This window comes from Megalopta genalis, unplaced genomic scaffold (assembly GCF_051020955.1).
Source record: "Megalopta genalis isolate 19385.01 unplaced genomic scaffold, iyMegGena1_principal scaffold0025, whole genome shotgun sequence".
Taxonomy (NCBI): Eukaryota; Metazoa; Arthropoda; class Insecta; order Hymenoptera; family Halictidae; genus Megalopta; species Megalopta genalis.
The window spans coordinates 1127167-1142252 of record NW_027476095.1 but is presented as its reverse complement, the minus strand read 5'-3'; positions in this window follow the sequence as shown (position 1 = coordinate 1142252).

Here is a 15086-nt window from a genome sequence, read left to right as displayed (position 1 = left end):
TTTGTTCATTTGTTCATTTGTTCATTTGTTCATTTGTTCATTTGTTCATTTGTTCATTTGTTCATTTCTTCAATTCTTCATTTCTTGAGTTGTTCATTTGTTCATTTGTTCGTTCGTCAATTTGTTCATTTGTTCATTTGATCAGTTGTTCATATGTTCATTTGATTGTTTGTTCAATTCTCAACTTATTCATTTGTTCATTTGTTCATTTGTCCATTTTTGGATTTGTTCATTTCTTCAATTCTTCATTTCTTATGTTGTTCATTCGTTCATTTGTTCATTTCTCCATTTGTTCATTTGTTCATTTTTTTCATTTGTTCATTTGTTCATTTGTTCATTTGTTCATTTGTCCATTTGTTCATTTGTTCATTTGTTCATTTGTTCATTTATTCCTTTGTTCATTTGTTCATTTGTTCATTTGTACATTTGTACATTTGTTCATTTGTTTATTTGTTTATTGGTTCATTTGTTCATTTGTTCATTCGTTCATTTGTTCATTTGTTCATTTGTTCATTTGTTCATTTGTTCATTTGTCCATTTGTAAATTTGTTCATTTCTTCATTTGTTCACTTGTTTATTTGTTTATTTGTTTATTGGTTCATTTGTTCATTTGTTCATTTGTTCATTTGTTCATTTGTTCATTTGTTCACTTGTTCATTTGTCCAAATGTTCATTTGTTCATCTGTTTGTTTGTTCATTTGTTCATTTGTCCAAATGTTCATTTGTTTATCTGTTTGTTTGTTCATTTGTTCATTTGTACATTTGTTCATTTGTTCATTCGTTCATTTGTTCATTTGTTGATTTGTTCATTTGTTGATTTGTTCATTTGTTGATTTGTTCATTTGTTGATTTGTTCATTTGTTCATTTGTTCATTTGTTCATTTGTTCATTTGTTCATTTGTTCATTTGTTCATTTGTTCATTTGTTCATTTGTTCATTTGTTCATTTGTTCATTTGTTCATTTGTTCATTTGTTCATTTGTTCATTTGTTAATTTGTTTATTTGTTTATTGGTTCATTTGTTCATTTGTTCATTTGTTCATTTGTTCATTTGTTTATTTGTTTATTGGTTCATTTGTTCATTTGTTCATTTGTTCATTTATTCATTTATTCATCTGTTCATATGTTAATTGATCCATTTTTGGATTTGTTCATTTCTTCAATTCTTCATTTCTTGAGTTGTTCATTTGTTCATTTGTTCATTTGTTCATTTGTTCATTTGTTCATTTGTCCACTTTTGGATTTGTTCATTTGTTCATTTGTTCATTTGTTCATTTGTTCATTTGTTCATTTGTTCATTTGTTCATTTGTTCATTTGTTCATTTGTTCATTTGTTCATTTGTTCATTTGTTCATTTGTTCATTTGTTCATTTGTTCACATGTTCATTTGTTCATTTGTTCATTTGTTCATTTGTTCATTTGTTCATTTGTTCACATGTTCATTTGTTCATTTGTTCATTTGTTCATTTGTTCATTTGTTCATTTGTTAATTTGTTCATTTGTTCATTTGTTAATTTGTTCATTTGTTCATTTGTTAATTTGTTCATTTGTTCATTTGTTCATTTGTTCATTTGTTCATTTGTTCATTTGTTCATTTGTTCATTTGTTCATTTGTTCATTTGTTCTTTAGTTCATTTGTTCATTTGTTCATTTGTTCATTTGTTCATTTGTTCATTTGTTCATTTGTTCATTTGTTCATTTGTTCATTTGTTCATTTGTTCATTTATTCATTTGTTCATATGTTAATTGATCCATTTTTGGATTTGTTCATTTCTTCAATTCTTCATTTCTTGAGTTGTTCATTTGTTCATTTGTTCGTTCGTCAATTTGTTCATTTGTTCATTTGATCAGTTGTTCATATGTTCATTTGATTGTTTGTTCAATTCTCAACTTATTCATTTGTTCATTTGTTCATTTGTCCATTTTTGGATTTGTTCATTTCTTCAATTCTTCATTTCTTATGTTGTTCATTCGTTCATTTGTTCATTTCTCCATTTGTTCATTTGTTCATTTTTTTCATTTGTTCATTTGTTCATTTATTCATTTGTTCATTTGTTCATTTGTTCATTTGTCCATTTGTTCATTTGTTCATTTGTTCATTTGTTCATTTGTTCATTTGTTCATTTATTCATTTGTTCATTTGTTCATTTGTTCATTTGTACATTTGTACATTTGTTCATTTGTTTATTTGTTTATTGGTTCATTTGTTCATTTGTTCATTCGTTCATTTGTTCATTTGTTCATTTGTTCATTTGTTCATTTGTTCATTTGTTCATTTGTCCATTTGTAAATTTGTTCATTTGTTCATTTGTTCACTTGTTTATTTGTTTATTTGTTTATTGGTTCATTTGTTCATTTGTTCATTTGTTCATTTGTTCATTTGTTCATATGTTCATTTGTTCATTTGTTCATTTGTTCATTTGTTCATTTGTTCATTTGTTCATTTGTTCATTTGTTCATTTGTCCACTTTTGGATTTGTTCATTTGTTCATTTGTTCATTTGTTCATTTGTTCATTTGTTCATTTGTTCATTTGTTCATTTGTTCATTTGTTCATTTGTTCATTTGTTCATTTGTTCATTTGTTCATTTGTTCATTTGTTCATTTGTTCACATGTTCATTTGTTCATTTGTTCATTTGTTCATTTGTTCATTTGTTCATTTGTTCACATGTTCATTTGTTCATTTGTTCATTTGTTCATTTGTTCATTTGTTCATTTGTTAATTTGTTCATTTGTTCATTTGTTAATTTGTTCATTTGTTCATTTGTTCATTTGTTCATTTGTTCATTTGTTCATTTGTTCATTTGTTCATTTGTTCATTTGTTCATTTGTTCTTTAGTTCATTTGTTCATTTGTTCATTTGTTCATTTGTTCATTTGTTCATTTGTTCATTTGTTCATTTGTTCATTTGTTCATTTGTTCATTTGATCATTTATTCATTTGTTCATATGTTAATTGATCCATTTTTGGATTTGTTCATTTCTTCAATTCTTCATTTCTTGAGTTGTTCATTTGTTCATTTGTTCGTTCGTCAATTTGTTCATTTGTTCATTTGATCAGTTGTTCATATGTTCATTTGATTGTTTGTTCAATTCTCAACTTATTCATTTGTTCATTTGTTCATTTGTCCATTTTTGGATTTGTTCATTTCTTCAATTCTTCATTTCTTATGTTGTTCATTCGTTCATTTGTTCATTTCTCCATTTGTTCATTTGTTCATTTTTTTCATTTGTTCATTTGTTCATTTATTCATTTGTTCATTTGTTCATTTGTTCATTTGTCCATTTGTTCATTTGTTCATTTGTTCATTTGTTCATTTGTTCATTTATTCCTTTGTTCATTTGTTCATTTGTTCATTTGTACATTTGTACATTTGTTCATTTGTTTATTTGTTTATTGGTTCATTTGTTCATTTGTTCATTCGTTCATTTGTTCATTTGTTCATTTGTTCATTTGTTCATTTGTTCATTTGTTCACTTGTTCATTTGTCCAAATGTTCATTTGTTCATCTGTTTGTTTGTTCATTTGTTCATTTGTCCAAATGTTCATTTGTTTATCTGTTTGTTTGTTCATTTGTTCATTTGTACATTTGTACATTTGTTCATTTGTTCATTCGTTCATTTGTTCATTTGTTGATTTGTTCATTTGTTGATTTGTTCATTTGTTGATTTGTTCATTTGTTGATTTGTTCATTTGTTCATTTGTTCATTTGTTCATTTGTTCATTTGTTCATTTGTTCATTTGTTCATTTGTTCATTTGTTCATTTGTTCATTTGTTCATTTGTTCATTTGTTCATTTGTTCATTTGTTCATTTGTTCATTTGTTAATTTGTTTATTTGTTTATTGGTTCATTTGTTCATTTGTTCATTTGTTCATTTGTTCATTTGTTTATTTGTTTATTGGTTCATTTGTTCATTTGTTCATTTGTTCATTTATTCATTTATTCATCTGTTCATATGTTAATTGATCCATTTTTGGATTTGTTCATTTCTTCAATTCTTCATTTCTTGAGTTGTTCATTTGTTCATTTGTTCATTTGTTCATTTGTTCATTTGTTCATTTGTCCACTTTTGGATTTGTTCATTTGTTCATTTGTTCATTTGTTCATTTGTTCATTTGTTCATTTGTTCATTTGTTCATTTGTTCATTTGTTCATTTGTTCATTTGTTCATTTGTTCATTTGTTCATTTGTTCATTTGTTCATTTGTTCACATGTTCATTTGTTCATTTGTTCATTTGTTCATTTGTTCATTTGTTCATTTGTTCACATGTTCATTTGTTCATTTGTTCATTTGTTCATTTGTTCATTTGTTCATTTGTTAATTTGTTCATTTGTTCATTTGTTAATTTGTTCATTTGTTCATTTGTTCATTTGTTCATTTGTTCATTTGTTCATTTGTTCATTTGTTCATTTGTTCTTTAGTTCATTTGTTCATTTGTTCATTTGTTCATTTGTTCATTTGTTCATTTGTTCATTTGTTCATTTGTTCATTTGTTCATTTGTTCATTTGTTCATTTATTCATTTGTTCATATGTTAATTGATCCATTTTTGGATTTGTTCATTTCTTCAATTCTTCATTTCTTGAGTTGTTCATTTGTTCATTTGTTCGTTCGTCAATTTGTTCATTTGTTCATTTGATCAGTTGTTCATATGTTCATTTGATTGTTTGTTCAATTCTCAACTTATTCATTTGTTCATTTGTTCATTTGTCCATTTTTGGATTTGTTCATTTCTTCAATTCTTCATTTCTTATGTTGTTCATTCGTTCATTTGTTCATTTCTCCATTTGTTCATTTGTTCATTTTTTTCATTTGTTCATTTGTTCATTTATTCATTTGTTCATTTGTTCATTTGTTCATTTGTCCATTTGTTCATTTGTTCATTTGTTCATTTGTTCATTTGTTCATTTATTCCTTTGTTCATTTGTTCATTTGTTCATTTGTACATTTGTACATTTGTTCATTTGTTTATTTGTTTATTGGTTCATTTGTTCATTTGTTCATTCGTTCATTTGTTCATTTGTTCATTTGTTCATTTGTTCATTTGTTCATTTGTCCATTTGTAAATTTGTTCATTTGTTCATTTGTTCACTTGTTTATTTGTTTATTTGTTTATTGGTTCATTTGTTCATTTGTTCATTTGTTCATTTGTTCATTTGTTCATATGTTCATTTGTTCATTTGTTCATTTGTTCATTTGTTCATTTGTTCATTTGTTCATTTGTTCATTTGTTCATTTGTCCACTTTTGGATTTGTTCATTTGTTCATTTGTTCATTTGTTCATTTGTTCATTTGTTCATTTGTTCATTTGTTCATTTGTTCATTTGTTCATTTGTTCATTTGTTCATTTGTTCATTTGTTCATTTGTTCATTTGTTCACATGTTCATTTGTTCATTTGTTCATTTGTTCATTTGTTCATTTGTTCATTTGTTCACATGTTCATTTGTTCATTTGTTCATTTGTTCATTTGTTCATTTGTTCATTTGTTAATTTGTTCATTTGTTCATTTGTTAATTTGTTCATTTGTTCATTTGTTCATTTGTTCATTTGTTCATTTGTTCATTTGTTCATTTGTTCATTTGTTCTTTAGTTCATTTGTTCATTTGTTCATTTGTTCATTTGTTCATTTGTTCATTTGTTCATTTGTTCATTTGTTCATTTGTTCATTTGTTCATTTGATCATTTATTCATTTGTTCATATGTTAATTGATCCATTTTTGGATTTGTTCATTTCTTCAATTCTTCATTTCTTGAGTTGTTCATTTGTTCATTTGTTCGTTCGTCAATTTGTTCATTTGTTCATTTGATCAGTTGTTCATATGTTCATTTGATTGTTTGTTCAATTCTCAACTTATTCATTTGTTCATTTGTTCATTTGTCCATTTTTGGATTTGTTCATTTCTTCAATTCTTCATTTCTTATGTTGTTCATTCGTTCATTTGTTCATTTCTCCATTTGTTCATTTGTTCATTTTTTTCATTTGTTCATTTGTTCATTTATTCATTTGTTCATTTGTTCATTTGTTCATTTGTCCATTTGTTCATTTGTTCATTTGTTCATTTGTTCATTTGTTCATTTATTCCTTTGTTCATTTGTTCATTTGTTCATTTGTACATTTGTACATTTGTTCATTTGTTTATTTGTTTATTGGTTCATTTGTTCATTTGTTCATTCGTTCATTTGTTCATTTGTTCATTTGTTCATTTGTTCATTTGTTCATTTGTCCATTTGTAAATTTGTTCATTTGTTCATTTGTTCACTTGTTTATTTGTTTATTTGTTTATTGGTTCATTTGTTCATTTGTTCATTTGTTCATTTGTTCATTTGTTCATATGTTCATTTGTTCATTTGTTCATTTGTTCATTTGTTCATTTGTTCATTTGTTCATTTGTTCATTTGTTCATTTGTTCATTTGTTCATTTGTTCACTTGTTCATTTGTCCAAATGTTCATTTGTTCATTTGTTCATTTGTTCATTTGTTCATTTGTTCATTTGTTCATTTGTTCATTTGTTCACTTGTTCATTTGTCCAAATGTTCATTTGTTCATCTGTTTGTTTGTTCATTTGTTCATTTGTCCAAATGTTCATTTGTTCATTTGTACATTTGTTCATTTGTTCATTCGTTCATTTGTTCATTTGTTGATTTGTTCATTTGTTCATTTGTTCATTTGTTCATTTGTTCATTTGTTCATTTGTTCATTTGTTCATTTGTTCATTTGTTCATTTGTTCATTTGTTCATTTGTTCATTTGTTCACTTGTTCATTTGTTCATTTGTTCATTTGTTCGTTTGTTCATTTGTTCGTTTGTCCATTCGTTCGTTTGTTCATTTGTTCATTTGTTCATTTGTTCATTTGATTATTGGTTCATTTGTTCATTTGTTCATTTGTTCATTTGTTCATTTGTTTATTTGTTTATTGGTTCATTTGTTCATTTGTTCATTTGTTCATTTATTCATTTATTCATCTGTTCATATGTTAATTGATCCATTTTTGGATTTGTTCATTTCTTCAATTCTTCATTTCTTGAGTTGTTCATTTGTTCATTTGTTCATTTGTTCATTTGTTCATTTGTTCATTTGTTCATTTGTTCATTTGTCCACTTTTGGATTTGTTCATTTGTTCATTTGTTCATTTGTTCATTTGTTCATTTGTTCATTTGTTCACTTGTTCATTTGTTCATTTGTTCATTTGTTCATTTGTTCATTTGTTCATTTGTTCATTTGTTCATTTGTTCATTTGTTCATTTGTTCATTTGTTCACATGTTCATTTGTTCATTTGTTCATTTGTTCATTTGTTCATTTGTTCATTTGTTCATTTGTTCATTTGTTCATTTGTTCACATGTTCATTTGTTCATTTGTTCATTTGTTCATTTGTTCATTTGTTCATTTGTTCATTTGTTAATTTGTTCATTTGTTCATTTGTTCATTTGTTCATTTGTTCATTTGTTCATTTGTTCATTTGTTCATTTGTTCATTTGTTCATTTGTTCATTTGTTCTTTAGTTCATTTGTTCATTTGTTCATTTGTTCATTTGTTCATTTGTTCATTTGTTCATTTGTTCATTTGTTCATTTGTTCATTTGTTCATTTGTTCATTTGTTCATTTGTTCATTTGTTCATTTGTTCATTTGTTCATTTGTTCATTTGTTCATTTGTTCATTTGTTCATTTGTTCATTTGTTCATTTGTTCATTTATTCATTTGTTCATATGTTAATTGATCCATTTTTGGATTTGTTCATTTCTTCAATTCTTCATTTCTTGAGTTGTTCATTTGTTCATTTGTTCGTTCGTCAATTTGTTCATTTGTTCATTTGATCAGTTGTTCATATGTTCATTTGATTGTTTGTTCAATTCTCAACTTATTCATTTGTTCATTTGTTCATTTGTCCATTTTTGGATTTGTTCATTTCTTCAATTCTTCATTTCTTATGTTGTTCATTCGTTCATTTGTTCATTTCTCCATTTGTTCATTTGTTCATTTTTTTCATTTGTTCATTTGTTCATTTATTCATTTGTTCATTTGTTCATTTGTTCATTTGTCCATTTGTTCATTTGTTCATTTGTTCATTTGTTCATTTGTTCATTTATTCCTTTGTTCATTTGTTCATTTGTTCATTTGTACATTTGTACATTTGTTCATTTGTTTATTTGTTTATTGGTTCATTTGTTCATTTGTTCATTCGTTCATTTGTTCATTTGTTCATTTGTTCATTTGTTCATTTGTTCATTTGTCCATTTGTAAATTTGTTCATTTGTTCATTTGTTCACTTGTTTATTTGTTTATTTGTTTATTGGTTCATTTGTTCATTTGTTCATTTGTTCATTTGTTCATTTGTTCATTTGTTCATATGTTCATTTGTTCATTTGTTCATTTGTTCATTTGTTCATTTGTTCATTTGTTCATTTGTTCACTTGTTCATTTGTCCAAATGTTCATTTGTTCATCTGTTTGTTTGTTCATTTGTTCATTTGTCCTAATGTTCATTTGTTCATTTGTACATTTGTTCATTTGTTCATTCGTTCATTTGTTCATTTGTTGATTTGTTGATTTGTTCATTTGTTGATTTGTTCATTCGTTCATTTGTTTATTTGTTCATTTGTTCATTTGTTCATTTGTTCATTTGTTCATTTGTTCATTTGTTCATTTGTTCATTTGTTCATTTGTTCATTTGTTCATTTGTTCATTTGTTCATTTGTTCATTTGTTCATTTGTTCATTTCTTCATTTGTTCATTTGTTCATTTGTTCATTTGTTCATTTGTTCATTTGTTCATTTGTTCATTTGTTCATTTGTTCATTTGTTCATTTGTTCATTTGTTCATTTGTTCATTTGTTCATTTGTTCATTTGTTCATTTGTTCATTTGTTCATTTGTTCACTTGTTCATTTTATTCATTTGTTCATTTGTTCGTTTGTTCATTTGTTCATTTGTCCATTCGTTCGTTTGTTCATTTGTTCATTAGTTCATTTGTTAGTTTGTTCATTTGTTCATTTGTTCACTTGTTCATTTGTTCATTTGTTCATTTGTTCATTTGTTCATTTGTTCATTTGTTCATTTGTTCATTTGTTCATTTGTTCATTTGTTCATTTGTTCATTTGTTCATTTGTTCATATGTTCATTTGTTCACTTGTTCATTTGTTCATTTGTTCATTTGTTCATTTGTTCATTTGTTCATTTGTTCATTTGTTAATTTGTTCATTTGTTCATTTGTTCATTTGTTCATTTGTACATGTGTTCATTTGTTCATTTGTTCATTTGTTCATTTGTTCATTTGTTTATTTGTTTATTGGTTCATTTGTTCATTTGTTCATTTGCTGATTTGTTCATTTGTTGATTTGTTCATTCGTTCATTTGTTGATTTGTTCATTCGTTCATTTGTTCATTTGTTCATTTGTTCATTTGTTCATTTGTTCATTTGTTCATTTGTTCATTTGTTTATTTGTTCATTTGTTCGTTTGTTCATTTGTTCATTTGTCCATTCGTTCGTTTGTTCATTTGTTCATTAGTTCATTTGTTAGTTTGTTCATTTGTTCATTTGTTCACTTGTTCATTTGTTCATTTGTTCATTTGTTCATTTGTTCATTTGTTCATTTGTTCACTTGTTCATTTGTTCATTTGTTCATTTGTTCATTTGTTCATTTGTTCATTTGTTCATTTGTTCATTTGTTCATTTGTTCATTTGTTCATTTGTTCATTTGTTCATTTGTTCATTTGTTCATTTGTTCATTTGTTCATTTGTTCATTTGTTCATTTGTTCATTTGTTCATTTGTTCATTTGTTCATTTGTTCATTTGTTCATTTGTTCATTTGTTCATTTGTTCATTTGTTCATTTGTTCATTTGTTCATTTGTTCATTTGTTCATTTGTTCATTTGTTCATTTGTTCATTTGTTCATTTGTTCATTTGTTCATTTGTTCATTTGTTTGTTTGTTTTTTGGTTCATTTGTTCATTTGTTCATTTGTTCATTTGTTCATTTGTCCATTTGTTCATTTGTTCATTTGTTCATTTGTTCATTTGTTCATTTGTTCATTTGTTCATTTTTTCATTTGTTCATTTGTTCACTTGTTCATTTGTTCATTTGTTCATTTGTTCATTTTTTCATTTGTTCATTTGTTCACTTGTTCATTTGTTCATTTGTTCATTTGTTCACATGTTCATTTGTTCATTTGTACATTTGTTCATTTCTTCATTTCTTCATTTGTTCATTTCTTCATTTCTTCATTTGTTCATTTGTTCATTTGTCCATTTGTTCATTTTTTCATTTGTTCATTTGTTCACTTGTTCATTTGTTCATTTGTTCATTTGTTCATTTGTTCATTTGTTCATTTGTTCATTTGTTCATTCGTTCATTTGTTCATTTGTTCATTTGTCCATTCGTTCGTTTGTTCATTTGTTCATTTGTTCATTTGTTCGTTTGTTCATTTGTTCATTTGTACATTTGTTAATTTGTTTATTTGTTCATTTGTTTATTTGTTTATTGGTTCATTTGTTCATTTGTTCATTTGTTCATTTGTTCATTTGTTCATTTGTTCATTTGTTTATTTGTTTATTGGTTCATTTGTTCATTTATTCATTTATTCATTTGTTCATATGTTCATTTGTTCATTTGTTCATTTGTTCATTTGTTCATTTGTTCATTTGTTCATTTGTTCATTTGTTCATTTGTTCATTTGTTCATTTGTTCATTTGTTCATTTGTTCATTTGTTCATTTGTTCATTTGTTCATTTGTTCATTTGTTCATTTGTTCTTTAGTTCATTTGTTCATTTGTTCATTTGTTCATTTGTTCATTTGTTCATTTGTTCATTTGTTCATTTGTTCATTTGTTCATTTGTTCATTTGTTCATTTGTTCATTTGTTCATTTGTTCATTTGTTCATTTGTTCATTTGTTCTTTAGTTCATTTGTTCATTTGTTCATTTGTTCATTTGTTCATTTGTTCATTTGTTCATTTGTTCATTTGTTCATTTGTTCATTTGTTCATTTGTTCATTTATTCATTTGTTCATATGTTAATTGATCCATTTTTGGATTTGTTCATTTCTTCAATTCTTCATTTCTTGAGTTGTTCATTTGTTCATTTGTTCGTTCGTCAATTTGTTCATTTGTTCATTTGATCAGTTGTTCATATGTTCATTTGATTGTTTGTTCAATTCTCAACTTATTCATTTGTTCATTTGTTCATTTGTCCATTTTTGGATTTGTTCATTTCTTCAATTCTTCATTTCTTATGTTGTTCATTCGTTCATTTGTTCATTTCTCCATTTGTTCATTTGTTCATTTTTTTCATTTGTTCATTTGTTCATTTATTCATTTGTTCATTTGTTCATTTGTTCATTTGTCCATTTGTTCATTTGTTCATTTGTTCATTTGTTCATTTATTCCTTTGTTCATTTGTTCATTTGTTCATTTGTACATTTGTACATTTGTTCATTTGTTTATTTGTTTATTGGTTCATTTGTTCATTTGTTCATTCGTTCATTTGTTCATTTGTTCATTTGTTCATTTGTTCATTTGTCCATTTGTAAATTTGTTCATTTCTTCATTTGTTCACTTGTTTATTTGTTTATTTGTTTATTGGTTCATTTGTTCATTTGTTCATTTGTTCATTTGTTCATTTGTTCATTTGTTCATTTGTTCATTTGTTCATTTGTTCATTTGTTCATTTGTTCATTTTTTCACTTGTTCATTTGTCCAAATGTTCATTTGTTCATCTGTTTGTTTGTTCATTTGTTCATTTGTCCAAATGTTCATTTGTTTATCTGTTTGTTTGTTCATTTGTTCATTTGTACATTTGTTCATTTGTTCATTCGTTCATTTGTTCATTTGTTGATTTGTTCATTTGTTCATTTGTTGATTTGTTCATTCGTTCATTTGTTTATTTGTTCATTTGTTCATTTGTTCATTTGTTCATTTGTTCATTTGTTCATTTGTTCATTTGTTCATTTGTTCATTTGTTCATTTGTTCATTTGTTCATTTGTTCATTTGTTCATTTGTTCATTTGTTCATTTGTTCATTTGTTCATTTGTTCATTTGTTCAGTTGTTCATTTGTTCATTTCTTCATTTCTTCATTTGTTCATTTGTTCATTTGTTCATTTGTTCATTTGTTCATTTGTTCATTTGTTCACTTGTTCATTTGTTCATTTGTTCATTTGTTCATTTGTTCATTTGTTCACTTGTTCATTTGTTCATTTGTTCATTTGTTCGTTTGTTCATTTGTTCATTTGTCCATTCGTTCGTTTGTTCATTTGTTCATTAGTTCATTTGTTAGTTTGTTCATTTGTTCATTTGTTCACTTGTTCATTTGTTCATTTGTTCATTTGTTCATTTGTTCATTTGTTCATTTGTTCATTTGTTCATTTGTTCATTTGTTCGTTTGTTCATTTGTTCATTTGTTCATTTGTTCATTTGTTCATATGTTCATTTGTTCATTTGTTCATTTGTTCATTTGTTCATTTGTTCATTTGTTCATTTGTTCATTTGTTCATTTGTTTATTTGTTTATTGGTTCATTTGTTCATTTGTTCATTTGTTCATTTATTCATTTATTCATTTGTTCATATGTTCATTTGTTCATTTGTTCATTTGTTCATTTGTTCATTTGTTCATTTGTTCATTTGTTCATTTGTTCATTTGTTCATTTGTTCATTCGTTCATTTGTTCATTTGTTCATTTGTCCATTCGTTCGTTTGTTCATTTGTTCATTTGTTCGTTTGTTCGTTTGTTCATTTGTTCATTTGTACATTTGTTAATTTGTTTATTTGTTCATTTGTTCATTTGTTCATTTGTTCATTTGTTCATTTGTTCATTTGTTCATTTGTTCATTTGTTCACATGTTCATTTGTTCATTTGTTCATTTGTTCATTTGTTCATTTGTTCATTTGTTCATTTGTTCATTTGTTCATTTGTTCACATGTTCATTTGTTCATTTGTTCATTTGTTCATTTGTTCATTTGTTCATTTGTTCATTTGTTCATTTGTTCATTTGTTCATTTGTTCATTTGTTCATTTGTTCTTTAGTTCATTTGTTCATTTGTTCATTTGAACATTTGTTCATTTGTTCATTTGTTCATTTGTTCATTTGTTCATTTGTTCATTTGTTCATTTGTTCATTTGTTCATTTGTTCATTTGTTCATTTGTTCATTTGTTCATTTGTTCATTTATTCATTTGTTCATATGTTAATTGATCCATTTTTGGATTTGTTCATTTCTTCAATTCTTCATTTCTTGAGTTGTTCATTTGTTCATTTGTTCGTTCGTCAATTTGTTCATTTGTTCATTTGATCAGTTGTTCATATGTTCATTTGATTGTTTGTTCAATTCTCAACTTATTCATTTGTTCATTTGTTCATTTGTCCATTTTTGGATTTGTTCATTTCTTCAATTCTTCATTTCTTATGTTGTTCATTCGTTCATTTGTTCATTTCTCCATTTGTTCATTTGTTCATTTTTTTCATTTGTTCATTTGTTCATTTATTCATTTGTTCATTTGTTCATTTGTTCATTTGTCCATTTGTTCATTTGTTCATTTGTTCATTTGTTCATTTGTTCATTTATTCCTTTGTTCATTTGTTCATTTGTTCATTTGTACATTTGTACATTTGTTCATTTGTTTATTTGTTTATTGGTTCATTTGTTCATTTGTTCATTCGTTCATTTGTTCATTTGTTCATTTGTTCATTTGTTCATTTGTTCATTTGTCCATTTGTAAATTTGTTCATTTGTTCATTTGTTCACTTGTTTATTTGTTTATTTGTTTATTGGTTCATTTGTTCATTTGTTCATTTGTTCATTTGTTCATTTGTTCATATGTTCATTTGTTCATTTGTTCATTTGTTCATTTGTTCATTTGTTCATTTGTTCATTTGTTCACTTGTTCATTTGTCAAAATGTTCATTTGTTCATCTGTTTGTTTGTTCATTTGTTCATTTGTCCAAATGTTCATTTGTTCATTTGTACATTTGTTCATTTGTTCATTCGTTCATTTGTTCATTTGTACATTTGTTCATTTGTTCATTCGTTCATTTGTTCATTTGTTGATTTGTTCATTTGTTGATTTGTTCATTCGTTCATTTGTTTATTTGTTCATTTGTTCATTTGTTCATTTGTTCATTTGTTCATTTGTTCATTTGTTCATTTGTTCATTTGTTCATTTGTTCATTTGTTCATTTGTTCATTTGTTCATTTGTTCATTTCTTCATTTGTTCATTTGTTCATTTGTTCATTTGTTCATTTGTTCATTTGTTCATTTGTTCATTTGTTCATTTGTTCATTTGTTCATTTGTTCATTTGTTCATTTGTTCATTTGTTCATTTGTTCATTTGTTCATTTGTTCATTTGTTCATTTGTTCATTTGTTCACTTGTTCACTTGTTCATTTGTTCATTTGTTCATTTGTTCGTTTGTTCATTTGTTCGTTTGTCCATTCGTTCGTTTGTTCATTTGTTCATTAGTTCATTTGTTAGTTTGTTCATTTGTTCATTTGTTCACTTGTTCATTTGTTCATTTGTTCATTTGTTCATTTGTTCATTTGTTCATTTGTTCATTTGTTCATTTGTTCATTTGTTCATTTGTTCATTTGTTCATTTGTTCATTTGTTCATTTGTTCATTTGTTCATTTGTTCATTTGTTCATATGTTCATTTGTTCACTTGTTCATTTGTTCATTTGTTCATTTGTTCATTTGTTCATTTGTTCATTTGTTCATTTGTTCATTTGTTCATTTGTTCATTTGTTCATTTGTTCATTTGTTCATTTGTTCATTTGTTCATTTGTACATGTGTTCATTTGTTCATTTGTTCATTTGTTCATTTGTTCATTTGTTCATTTGTTCATTTGTTTATTTGTTTATTGGTTCATTTGTTCATTTGCTGATTTGTTCATTTGTTGATTTGTTCATTCGTTCATTTGTTGATTTGTTCATTCGTTCATTTGTTCATTTGTTCATTTGTACATTTGTTCATTTGTTCATTTGTTCATTTGTTCATTTGTTCATTTGTTCATTTGTTCATTTGTTTATTTGTTCATTTGTTCGTTTGTTCATTTGTTCATTTGTCCATTCGTTCGTTTGTTCATTTGTTCATTAGT